Below are 14,051 nucleotides of genomic sequence, written 5' to 3' on the forward strand. Positions count from 1 at the left end.
AAAACAATGTGACCTTTATTTAGTTCTTTGAGCCCCAATGGGTTAATCTTAACTTAATTAACTTATAATTAATTTACTTATTATTTGGTTGAGTGAATGTGTTGTCTAAACCATGACTCTTAGATTAGGCTTGACGGACAAATAATAGATTTCAACCTTTAGATAAATTTCAATTAAACTCTAATTACAATTTCGCTATTGTTACCTACAATAACATTTCTTGCACATTGCTACTCTTGCCATTGCACATCGGTTTTTTTCCTTTTGCCTTTTATTCATGCCAAGTCAAATAAATCTAGCCCTTATGTTTATGGGTGTTCATTGGCCAATAATCGGGGATTTCGTAAAAAAAAATTTTGGTAATTCAAAAATTGATTTTTTAAGACCAATATCCGATCACTGTCTAGACCTTAGTTTGATAAATTGGATCAAAGAACCGATAATTCGGTAATATCCGAAATATCGATAGTGAGTTAAAATATTTTAGTTTTCTCTAAAAAATTGTTATAACAAAATAATATCTTATATGTTTTTCCAATAAAATTCAATCAACTCAAACAAATATGATATGAAAAAAAACAAGGTTCATAATTCTAAGTCATAACTCATAATTTCAACTCTTAAACAACATTGAAATATATAAGAACTTCAAATTTAATTATTAAGCAAAACTTCAATGTATCAACTTCCATTAAAATTTTACGTCGAATTACAGTTATAGTTAAGTTAACTAATTAGTATTTAGCGATAGGATTAAGATTTACTCTAATATTTAGTAGGATACATAAGTGGGCATGTATTCTACTTTGACTCCTTATTGATTTTATGTGAAAGAATGGTTTATTGAATTGTTCTTGAAATTTTAAGTGGGCATGAATAACTTAAGACTGAATTCTGCTAGTCTAACTATTATATAAAAACTTAAAACTACATTCACCAAGAAGTACCACGTGAATAACTTAAACTAATTTGGCATTCTTTGATTGGTTTGTTGTTTGGGATAATTTCAAAAACCTCTCATGAGGTTTTTAACAATTTTATTTAGCTCATTTAAGATTTTAAAAATTATACATGCCCCTCTTGTCATTTAAAATAACAATACTATCCTTAAATATTTTAATGAAAATTTCCTGTTTGGTATGTTAATATTTAGAATAACTTTTAAAATTATTTTTAATTCTTTTATTCTTTTTATTCCTTTTTTAATTTTTTTTTCAATAAAACTGTAGAACTACCACTATCACTTCTAGATTTTATTGTAACCAAATATCAAACTAAAGATTTTGTTTTTTGATGAATTAACTTTATATGCAATCCAATGTTTTTGCTGATATTTGTTTTCCATTTTTTGATATTAAAATTAACAATAAATCAAAAGGAAATGACCCAAAATCACAACTAAATTATAATAATCCCATTACTTGAAAAATTTATAAAGTCTAAATGAATTATTTCAATATTTTCTTTTCTATCTTATAAATTTAAATTTATAATAAAATACCATAAAAAATATTCTATCATAGTGATAAAATTATTATTATAGTTATTTATCAAATAGTAAGTATGTATATGAAAATTTTGGCACATTTTCTTATAATTATATTAAATAATCTTATAATTGTATGGGAAAGTAAATTAAAACTCATTAAATAAGAGCATTTTTGGGTATTTATTTAAAAATTTGACCAAGTCAATTTTATTTTAAGGTTTTGTTACTAACACTATCAAATCAAAGTAGGTAGTGTAATTTTTCAAATTTCAGGAGAGTTCAGTGAAATTGTAGAAATCTCCAGGAAGGTTTTTGAAATTATCCACTGTTGTTTTAACACTAACTTCACTAACAATTGTCATCTGCAATTGATTGCTTGGTGGGACATGTGTCTTTGGTATATGTTTAACCATGGAGGGTTGTTTTAGTAATATGAGTGCTTGGTTCAAATTAGTGATGCATGTGGTACAAATACATACAGCTTTTGGTAATTTCCTGTTAACACATTTAACCCTTACATTAATTTACAAAAAAGTTGAGTTTGTGAGTATTGAAATCAAGATTGAATTATGCTCTGGTAATGGCTATCTCACTCTTACAATATTGGTGAAAGGTTTAATTGTCAGCATTCTTCCGTTTGGGTCTTCTTGATTTTTTCGATTTTAAATTCTGTTGGTGTTTTTTAGTCTTTCGTATGTATTAGAAGGCTATGTAAAGGACTCATTGCAATGTACTTCTTGCAAGCATACTGTCTGGTTTCAATTTAGGTTGGTTCCATCTTTAATTTTGCTTTCAAAGATCACAAGGAATTTGATGATTTTGATTAAATGTTAGCTATTAGGAATTCAATAGTTTGTCGTTTCTTGTTAATGCATTTTTAGTTTAATTCCTTATAGCCAAAATCTAAACCTTTTCTTTCATGGGATATTTGTGGAAATAGTTGTAGAACTTTTTAGAGCAGAGATTCATCAGGAAATTTGCTGAGACAGGTATGTCCGACAGCTTTGCCTTTTAATTTTCCACTTTTCACTTTTATAGATGTTTAATTGTATTGGATTTTAGTTTTGGTTATAGTAATGTTGTTGTTTATTGTTTACTCTCTCCAAGAGTTTTTTCCCCTCTGTCGTGTTGTCTATTGTATCGGATTTCAGTTTTGCCACCAATAATGTTGTTATTCTTTGTGGATTTGCTATAAGAGTTTTTCCCTTCTGACATGTGCCTGTGGCTAAGTATAGTGCAGTAGTTAAGTATACTTTATCTCTTGATTATCTTTTTTTTTCCCTCTTGTTGCACTTTTGCTATAAGAGATGTTGGACTGGCCAACTGGTTTAGTATATGTGATTTTGCCATATTTGGATTCGGTGTTTGTGAAATAGCTTTGATTAGAGAATTCCAACCCGCTCAGTATCTACTTAAGTAGTGGCAGGAGATCTGATGCCTTTATATATTAATCCACTTCCATGTTATTACGTATAAATTTTGATAAATAGCTTATGATATTTTTTTGTTAATTATCATTCCTACGATAATATATTGGTCCACCTAATGTGCCATGCCAATATACCGTTATCTTAGATTTAATCAATTTTCTAACTTACAAATCTCAATGATGTAAAAGAATATTTCCTGACAGCAAGACTAAAATTTATAATTTCTAATGAGTAATTAATTTTCATGAATAATTACCAATCAATCTATGCACTTGTTACTTTGATCACGTGCACTTGAGGACAGACAATTGTTTCCCTTCAAATAGTATGAAATTATAGAAAATACGTGCCTTATAATTTTGTAGTCATTTTTGTGACGCCCCCACTTCTCCCTAAGGCGAACCAAAGAGTATCCGCGGGACACCTGCCCACCTCTCGCCAGGACTCGGTACAATTCCCGTTCAAATTTAATACAATAATAACTAATATGACAAGACAAAGTAAAAAAGTGTGGATGCTTCCATATATAATATCCGGTCTGACACCACAAGTGCAAAATACATCAATTTTTCAAAATATACAACTGTCAAAAGATGCTTAGTCGATTACATTTGAAACCTTAATACAAAAGTACATCCCAAGGGTTTTTCCGAGTTTCACTCCACATCTGTTCCTGTTAAGGAAAACAAATCTATAGGGTGAGCGATTACTTGTGAAGCCAAGAACACACATGCAAGCACGTTGTCCAAGTAACAATCTTATTTAACAAGTAAAACAATAATATTCAAGTAAATAACAATTCGGGCGAGAAAAGTAAACAGAAACAATTCAAGGATACAAGAGCTCTCAGGGGCTATTTTCCACTTGCACGATCATGAACCTCCACGAGTTGACACTCTGTCAATCGGGTAGGTTATTGTCTATAGAACTTCACTTACTCGTTCCCCGTTCACCGTTACTCCCCTGCTCCGGGCCTGCACGTTTTTTTGTTATAGGCGATACTGCTCGAGTATGCTAAACAAGATCTCCCCACTAGATCGAGCTTATACACGCTTCTCATGGCTCACCAAACTTCTCGACCAAACCCATGCCGGCTCGAGTCGCAAGGTCGGCCGATGAGATTTGGGCGTCCCCCACTAGTATCACTAGGAGTCGAGAAGATTCACTCCAATCGACTTATGCAACCATAGCATAATTAATCACTGAACACTTCACTTAATTCACTTAACAAGTCATTTCAAGCAATTCACTTCAAGTAATTCAAGTACACTTCATGCAAATATTCACTTCAAGTAATTCATGTACACTTCACGTAAATATTCACTTCAAGTATTTCATGTCAAGTAATTCAAGTACACTTCATTTAAATGAGAACGAGTGCGGTAAAGTACACACTCGACTCAGCATTTTTAAAATTTTTAATCACTAATAACGATTAAACACGTAACAAGTTCACATACACTTGACACTCACCAAATAATATGAGTAAAGCACAATCGGATGTCTAGGCATCTCCTGTGAGATCCTCTTGAAGGTCTCCTTGAGCGCCTGAGCAAACAATAATTAACTATCACTCACTATCACTTATAAATCCTTTCTTAACAAGAGAGGGATTGTGATGAGAACATGGAGATTGTCCAAGCAAATCGATTTAGTTAATTAGTCCAAGTTGTGTCATTTATTTGGTGGTATTAAGCAAGGGTTTGTTTGTCATTTACCTTGTCAAATTGAGTTATTTATTAGATATTAAAATTCGGCCAGACTTGTCTTAGTTAGCCGAATTAATTAGTTATTAGTTTAGTAAATAAGTGAATCCAATTCACTTTAGGGTTTCTAGTTTAAGTGAATCCAATTCACTCTAGGGTTACTAGTTTAAGTGAATCCAATTCACTTTAGGATTTCTAGTTTAAGTGAATCCAATTCACTTTAGATCTTCAAGTTGTATGGCTATATATAGCCCAAGGTGGAGACCTTCAAAATCAGTTTTTGAATCAATAAAATTGTGAGTTTTCACTTTTCTCTTTCCAAGAGAGATTCTTTGAATATTTGAGAATCTTTTTCAAATTATTCAAGTGAACTTATCAATCAAGTAACTCCTTGGTTGTGGCGTTCCTCTACTTACAGTTTGGTTCACTAATTCGTTAAGTAGCGGGTTGAAATAGTATCAATAGTGTTCGCTACTTCGAGGATTAGATTTGGGTCAAATTTTCGCTGCCAAACCGTTGGTGTAAGTTGTCTAGATCGTGTCAAGTGAGTATCACATCAAATTGTACACTTGTACAATCTAAAAAAATACCATGAAATGGAGCTTTACTTGCTCAAAATTCAAGGTTCAAAAGTGGTATTTAATAACACAAGAAAAACTGATTTCCTTCATGAAAATAAGTCCAAAATGGTCAATTAGTATTGAAGGATAGGGAAGAGTCTCCAAAACTCAATTCACGTCAAGTTTGAAAATTTCAGTTTTAAGGAGTAATATTTGAAAAATCATATCTTACAATCTGTAGGTCCAAAATTGGAAAACTTGGTACCGTTGGAAACTAGTTCTGAAGTACTAAAATTTCCTATAAGACACTTTTCCATGATTCTAAATGGAATATACTCAAATTTCAGCTTAAATTTGCTGATTTGCACTTCCAAGACAGATTCGGGGTTAGTTTTTGGCGAAATTTGGAAATTCGGAAAAATTCATAAAATATGAACTAGCCTCTCAAATTTGAAACTCAATTATAGTTACAATCAAGGTTTAAAACACAACAAACGGAACAAGAATCGGAGTTTTGAGCGCCAAGATATAGCAGCTCAAAGTTGATTCAAAATGGGGACTGTTAGGCAATTTTTCAGATTTGAAACATAAACTTTGGGACTTCAGTTGGGTATCGAAATGGACTTGGAATGACACCAAATTTTGGTATGATTATACTACCATATGAGGGCTACTCCTCTATCAAATTTCATGCAAAAATTCATACGGAAAGTCAGTTAACAAGACCACTAAAATTTCAGGAATTTCCAAGGCAAATCTGCCTTATGCTTCCATTTTCTTTTTTTCGAACATTCGGCCAATGAAATAATCTCAAATATAGTTCATGTATGAAAAAAAAGGTCTAAGAAACATCTAATACACATTTAGTAGGTGATTGACACCAAAAGTTTCAAAATAACAAGTCCCAATTCGAGCTAAGCCATTCGGCTAGCCAAAACTAGGGTTTTCGATCACTGGCGCAGTTCTGTAATTCAACCACAACTTACTCAATTCAACTTGGAATTGAGCATGGTTGGTGGCGTTGGAAACTACATTCACAGGGTTACAATTCATTAGAAGAAAGCATTTTGAAATTCATTCATAGCTAGCTCAAATTCAAGCAACAAGTCCTAGCACTTCATTGACTCTCTAGCATAGCAGTAAAACAAGACAGGTAACTTTGAAGAACTGGTACGGCTCACTCAGTTTGAATCAGGGAATAAATTTTATACCATTAGAAAATTGGAAGTATCTAGTTTCAAATGCCACAAACGTCACTCGATTTTAATGTCGGAGCAAAAAAGTTGTGGTCATTTAAAGGTCGCTGCCAGAGTACCTCTGTACACGTTTTCCAGGTTTGAACATGTTTCGAAAATGCAAATTTTACCCAACCAAATCAAGTGATTTTTGGTGGAAACTTTTCACACAACATATTTAAATCAAAATCAAGGTCATTTGATCACAAAAAAATCAAACCAAGGGTTCAGCAAGAATAGGGCAGATTCAGCCCTTTCTCATGCAAGCTTTCCTTTGATTTTCTTTCCACTTTTCAACTTATACCCACTAGTTTAGCACTTAATCAACATAAATAACATCCAAAATCATCATATCAGTCTAACATGTCCATTGTGGGATTTCATAGAGCCCACTCAAGTGATTTTTGACCAACCAAAATTACCTACATGAAGCTACAAGCTTCCAAATCCAATCTAACTCACAAAAATCAAGTTTAGAAGGTTAGATGGTTACCGCCTCTTGGTTGATGATAAAGTAGAAATTTTCGGTCACTAGGTGCTCCAAAAAACTGGCTGGATGAAGCTCCTCACCTAGCTAGAGTTGTTCTTCTAGCATTATGGAAGTTGTGTGCAAAATTTGAGGTGAAATGGTGCAAGATTTGAGTGAGATGATGAAGGGTTTTGGTCTCCTTCTTGGCTTGAGGATTTCAGCAGCTTTGAGAGGGTGAGAGAGAGTGAAAATCTGATAGTGAAGCTTCTTGGAGAAGCTTGTGGTTGGTGGCCTTTTTGGCACAAAAGTCAACTCTCACTAGCTCGCGTATGCGCGCGTTTCGTGCCCGTTTCCTCTCGGATTTGTTTCACTTGTGCACTAAACCTCTAATGTACTTCCTTTATCACTATTATTATTCACTCTTAATAGTCTAAAAATAAATGTCCAAAACCCCTCAATTAGACATGCGCACAAAAACAAGAACTTCCGACTTGTGCGCGGTGAAGTACAATTTCTAAGAAATTCTTATAACGATAGTATAACTAACTAATACTAAGGTAATTAATCATAAAAATAACTATTTTAGAAATAAAAACACGAGCCCTCACACAAGTCTAGTATTAATTGTGACGACCTCACTTCCCCCTAAGGCGAACCAAAGGGTTAGCGGGCCGTCTGCCTAGCTCTCGCCAGGACTCACGCAGGCACACTATCCCAAATCCTTCCGGAGATCAACCTAAGCTATTACAATAGAGATTCTTCCAACATAAATCGGTTTCTAACACCACATTAACTTCAAAGATACCAGTAGATTTAAATAGCCAATCGACGGCTCTTAAACGTCTCACGCGTTACATCCAAGGAATAAGGTCGTACAATTCTAAATACATATAAAATTCATACAAACCAGATATCGAAGTAGGGTTTACACATTTCCAGCTTCATGTGGCAATCCAAGACCAAAAGTACGTAGTTCAAATTTTAGCACAAAACAACCCACAAAATAAGCCATACTATCCAATTACATTCCAAAAAGAAACATAGGTAAGTTTCGAGGCTTTCAGTTTCCAGAACCTGCCAAGGAAAACAAATAAACGTGGGGTGAGCTAAAGCTCAGTAGTGCCCCAAAACATGCAGTCACGTAAATCAAACAGCGAGTAATAGCTTAATCAAATTGAACAGTTAGGAAAGCGTATAACAGCACAAGGTAGGATACAGGGGCTCTCAGGAGCCATTTCTCCACGAGCTTGATCAAAATTTTCCGTAGTCGACCCTCCGTCAACTTTCACTACCTAAGGTCCATGTAGATTTTTTTTTTATTTTCCTTAACTCCGGCCACCAATCATACCCCAGCTTCGGGCCCGCACGACAAAATAAATGAGAGCGGTAGTACTCGAGTATACCTGGAACTGGTCGAGGGATTTCCCCAACGACGTTGCGTCTAGCAAGAGATTAGTATAGACTGGTCGAGGGATTCACCCAACGACGTTGCGTCTAGCAAGAGATTAGTATAAGCAGGATATTCACGAAAACATTTCAAGCAAGTCACCACTCGAACGGCTAATGTGGTAAAGTACACATAGCTCACTTCGATGGATCAAAACCATATTTCCAAATATCACATATCAAGCCGAGAAAGCGCATTAATCAGGTAAGCATAGAACAAGCAGGGACACTCACCAAGAGTAAAGTTCAAAGGTCAAGCCGGGAATCGTAGTCCAAGTCCTCGCTAAATCCTAGAAATCCAAGTTTTAAGAACTATAAGTTTTACTAAGCAAACTCTTGACTTCAAACATATAAAAGATTATCTTGTATTAAACTAGTTTATTTCCCTGAAACAAATCAATAAATTTCTTAAACATCAAGACTAGTAAGGAATAAAGTGTTTCATGTGGTTTCTTTAAAGATATTTCCTTTCAAGGGTGCAAACTAGAACCAAAGTGGTTCAGATGGGTTTTCCTTGCCGAATAAGTTTTCTATGCCTTTTATTTGAAATTACTTAAATCTAGTATTTTTTTCCAAATTTCCTTTAAAACAACTAGTCAAGAATAGTTTTAAGAAAACTTAAAGTTTAAGAGTTGGATACAAATACTCTCTAAAGGTAATAAGGCTAGTTTAAGCAAAATAAAAGAATTAACTAGTCGGCAAGGTTTTGAAAGTCCCAATATCTAACTTTCTAATAATACTACACTAAACTCGAATTCTATCCCTTGATATTAAAGCGGAATATTTCCACAAAATTTGATTTAAAGATACTTGAATTCAAAAGACTAGAACGGACTTCACGATTCCAATTCATTTGCACATTATATTCCAAGTCACCAATATAGCAAAAACACAATTCGAACATCAATTTCACTAGGGCTTCATCAATCATTAGCCCTAGGTCTCAACAGATTCAATTCTAATCAAAATCAACCAGAGGAAGTCCAAAGTATTAAAACAATTCCAACTCACAAATCGTGGACCTTCAAATTGCATTTCAACCAATCACTTGAACAAATTCACCAAAAATTAAATTATTGCAAAACTACTCAAATGGTCAAGAGCTTCATCAATCATTAGCTCTTGACAACCAATTCTCACTTCAAACACCAATCCATTCAAAACAAGAATAAAACTACAGCCAACTTGGCTCCCGAGTAGTTCTGAAATTCAGATTTTATTTTCTTGATCCGGTAGTCAAGAAAATCCCAGCAAAATTTCAATCCAAGATGTCCATTAAACCCTCAACTTTTACTTGCTAGATTCACTAAACATATAGCTTATAATCTGACCAACCCAAACTAAAGCAAATAATACACAAAGCCAGAGAATGATCTCATTCAACAACCTCAATTAATTCGGCCAGCTTGCAAGTCAAATTTCCAACAATAGGGTAGATTATTTATAGAGCTTTTGTTCCTAGTTTCCTTCAATTTTTACTACAACTCAGCAAGCAAAGGGTGATTAGCAAGCTACAAGCAAATCTTAAGCATCCAATATGAGAGTCTTAATTAAAATTCAAAGAAAAACTAACCAAATGCTCAACTTCCTTCTCTCGACCAAACTGGAAATTTTCCAGCATCTATGCTACAACATTTTTGATCCAATCTTCTAACATATCAAATGTGTCATAGCTAAACCACTTACACGGCTCAAGTACACATCTTTTCATTCATTTTTGACCCATTTTCTTCCAAGGAAAAAAAAATTCCAGAAACAAGTTAAGGTCTCCAACCCAAGTTTCTCGGCCACTAGCAAAATTTTCCCAGCAGCTTAATTGATCATCAACCCACTTTTACTTGGCTAAATCAGTGTTTTACGTACTCAAATTCAACATGCAATCACTTAGTTAGCTAATTAATATCTCTAGTTCAAAAAATCAGATTCGAATAACGACTTCAAACATCCCAAAAATCCAAAAATCTGTCCGGCTAGCCACGGATGAACATGCATGTAAGCTGGTTTCATTTTATTTTATTTCTCTTGCTTAGCCGGACTAATAAATTCATGCAAAGCTTAATCATCTAATATTTAGCTAGCTAAACACACAACCAACAGAGTCAAATACTTTTCTAGTAAATTTCATGCTACAATATCCATACAATTCCCAAAACAACTCCATCGGCTAAGCTGGAAAATTGATTAAGCAGTCCAGCAACTTCTAATAAAAATTTCCAGCCATGCAACCGAAATTCAAGCCATATAGTTCACATGCAATATCAAATAAAGAACTATCTATCAAATTGGATCCAAACTTAAGCTCAGATCATCACAATTTAGCAAGTTAAAAACCGAAACTTCCAGCTCAAGCTCTCGGCAGCTTCACTTCCTTCTCAAACAGATTTTCCTATGATTTAAGCTATCATCTAACCACACAATCCCACATGCATGCTTATAGTCAGCTTCATCAACCCATAAACAACTCATCTAAGTTCAGAAATTACCTTAGCTTGAAGCCTAAAACACACGACTAGCAGCTGCAACAATCCTCCACTCTCGGCTGTCCAGAAATTTAGCCCGCTAGCTCTTCCTCTCCCTTGCTCAAGCTCGTCACTAGGATGAAGAAGGTTTGGTTCAAACTCTTCACCAACTCACGGATGAAAGGAAGAAGGAGTAGCAGGTCGCACCTTTTCTTAGCTCACGGCAGAATGGAAAGGAAATGAGAGGCTCGGCTCACTCTCTCCCGGTCGATAATTCCAAGGTTGCTCCCTCACAGCTCACGGTCGATACTCACGAGGTAAGGTGGAGTGTGTTTGGCCGAATGGAAATGTTATATTGTAGAAGATTGGAAAAATGATATAAGTAAGTGGAATTGGGATAGTGGAGAAAGGAACCGACATAGCAGCTGGTGGAATGGTGGAGCGGATATGACGGAAAGGGAACCGGCTGGAAACTAGAAGTGTTTGGAATGTTCCCTGGCTGCATGGATAATTTTGAATTGGAGGAGGGCTATTTTGGTCTTTTCACATTTCATCCGTAGTTCCACTTACGTCCTCAATCCTAATCAAATTCCAAAGTTTACCCCAAGTGTAAATCGAATGCCTACTAGTAAGCTATCCTTGCAAAGTTCAATTGTTGAAATACGTCATCCTAAACGTAATTGTAAAAGTTTTGACTTAAAACGATTTCATCTTAATTCTAGTTTTCCCTTAACACCTGTCGTTATTAATACTTAAAATTAACTTATCGAAACTCAAGGAATTAAATAAAAACAATGGCACACTCAACGTCAAGAATTATTAATTTAGCTTGGCAGGAATTCAAATAATCTAATGTTTTGCACAATTGAATTATTTGTAATCTATAATAAATTATTTTGCACACTTATTTAAGATCAAATAATAATAAAGTTTATTAAAAATCTAAAATGCACATAAAATTTATTTCTACGCACTTATTTAAAAACAATTAGATTTACTGCTAAAATTTATTAAAGAATTAAAAATGCAAATGAAATACGCACTAATATTTATATATATATATATATATTTTTTTCAGGGTTCTCACATTAATTTCTCAAATCACCAATTAATTTGTACCAGCGCGTCATTCGAAAAATTTTCGACGTGCGGGCGGTATAAACTTAATTTGGACTCATTCACCTCTACTTCCTCAATTAACTTTTCTAAATCTACTATTAATCATTCTTAATTCTCCAAAATTATTACACTCTCGATTCAATTATTGCCTCGAAGAACGTAAACTCGTTATTTCTCACTTAAACGAACCTTCAAAAAATTAAATTTGCTAACGAAATATTTTAAAACATAGGGGAGACATCGTTCCATACAAATGGATTTAAAATGGTTGAAATAAATTATTCAGAGAAAACAGGTGAATAAATATTTAAATAAACTAGTAATATTCGATAAAATAAGAAAATTTTCGGGTCCTCACAATTTTCACTTTTACACGTTGTTGGTCCTCCTCAATTTCTTAAAAACACTTATTTGCTCCCTTCATATTGATAATTTTGTAAAGTTCTATTACATTAGACCCCTAACATTTACAAAATTCACATATATATATATATATATATATATCTCTTCCTTCAAATTTCTAAAATGCTATCCCAATGTGAAATACTACGTACTTCACTTTATAAAATAAAAAAAATCATCTTTATTAGTTTAAGCATAAGTACGATGTTAATTATAACTCTAAAATAACAATTTTTATATAAGGGATATGCAATTGGTATATATGTTTTTTCTCGTTATGTTCTTTACTTTACTTGGTTTGTTACTCATCATTGAACCGTGATTTATTCCTCGTCTATTAGAAATATAACTAAAAGTTTAAGAACACAGCTCATTGCATAACCAATTCCAAAACTGCAAATGCATCATTCTTCGGTGGGCCAATACGTACAGCCAGTCCATGCTAGTTTACCAAGACACAAAGAGATTCCAGCTCTTCCCGTCATTAGCTAGAAAACTGCTTAACGGCCATTAATTAAGGAAAACACTACTTATTTGTTGTCTTCTCGTATTCAATCCCATTTAATCGAAAAAAAAGTCTCTTTCATGAGAAGGCTTGCAAACCACAAGGAAATAGATAGGTGAAGGTGAAGTGGATGATTGGTCAACAAGATCATTTAATATTGGCACGAAAAATATGCGCATACACAAAATGGAAGCAATTTTAGCACACATAAAAACACGTAGGAAGAGGAGAAGAAATAAACTAACAATCAAACCTCAATAATTATATTAAACCAAATCTCAAAAGCAACAAAAGACAAGCCGGAGACCCTTTCACTCATGTGCTCATGGCTCTCACAATTCTCATTAGGCTCTTACCAATTTCTTGGAGCCGTCCCTCCTCCAGTGTTAAGATGCTAGCAGTAGTGCTATATATATAGACCAACCAAGGGAGTAATCAACTAAAATCGACTAGGAGTTGGACTAATACTTGACTCATTACTATTCGGACTTGGACTCAATTACGGAAACTATACCTTATCAAAACTAGGCACTGAAAACAGAAACTAAAAGTGTGACAGCCCCACCTTCCCCTAGAGCGTACCCTAAGAGATAGCGAACTGCCTGCCCATCTCTCGTCAAGACAACTAAGTCAATCACACACAAGCTAAAACATTCTGAATGATAGTATGGCACTTAAACGTTTCGACGACCACAAATAATGAAGAACGAAAACGAAAATGAAATGGAACAGTGACTAACACGTCACAATCCGGCTGATATCTGGCCGGATACCCGGCCGGATTGGAGGCAATAGCTCAACTCAATTTTTTTTCAAAATCCCCAGCAAATCCGGCCAGATATCCAGCCAAGAACTGGCTAGATACTCTGCCGGATTCAGTAAACAGTTACCCGCCAAATTTTTCTGCTTTCTCGTTCAACTCCCGCACTCGTCTGAAATCCAACCAAGTGCAAGTAAACTGTATCTAATACTAGAGAATGTACATTTCCAAGAAAATACAGCATATGTCATGAGTAAACACTTTTATATACACATGTTGGTAAGATTACAAATCAAAAGGAATCATTGAATTGAGATACATTTAGGATTTTCAACTGTCGAGGAGCTATACAAAAGAACAAAAGAATATCTAACTAGCTCAACTCGTGTCTCAAAATCATGATTTCCAAAAGTAGTTTCTATAAGGAAAATAAAGATAACGAGGGTGAACTTACGCCTAATGAGGTACCAA

At 34.3% G+C, this 14,051-nt stretch overlaps 1 long non-coding RNA gene across 2 annotated transcripts; it reads right to left on the reverse strand.

Annotated features, from left to right (window-relative positions):
* Positions 1 to 3,420: 3,420 nt before the first annotated feature.
* On the reverse strand, positions 3,421 to 11,217 carry LOC140016935 (uncharacterized). 2 transcript variants are annotated; one of them, XR_011823225.1, is made up of 3 exons: positions 10,819 to 11,217; positions 8,570 to 8,625; positions 3,421 to 3,592 (listed from the first exon to the last, which is right to left on the reverse strand). It is a non-coding gene; the product is annotated as an uncharacterized lncRNA (long non-coding RNA). The 2 variants fall into 2 exon arrangements; XR_011823224.1 differs by lacking the exon at positions 3,421 to 3,592 and adding an exon at positions 7,679 to 7,963.
* Positions 11,218 to 14,051: the final 2,834 nt, after the last annotated feature.

The sequence above is a fragment of the Coffea arabica genome, chromosome 11c, assembly GCF_036785885.1.
Source record: "Coffea arabica cultivar ET-39 chromosome 11c, Coffea Arabica ET-39 HiFi, whole genome shotgun sequence".
NCBI classification, from domain to species: Eukaryota; Viridiplantae; Streptophyta; class Magnoliopsida; order Gentianales; family Rubiaceae; genus Coffea; species Coffea arabica.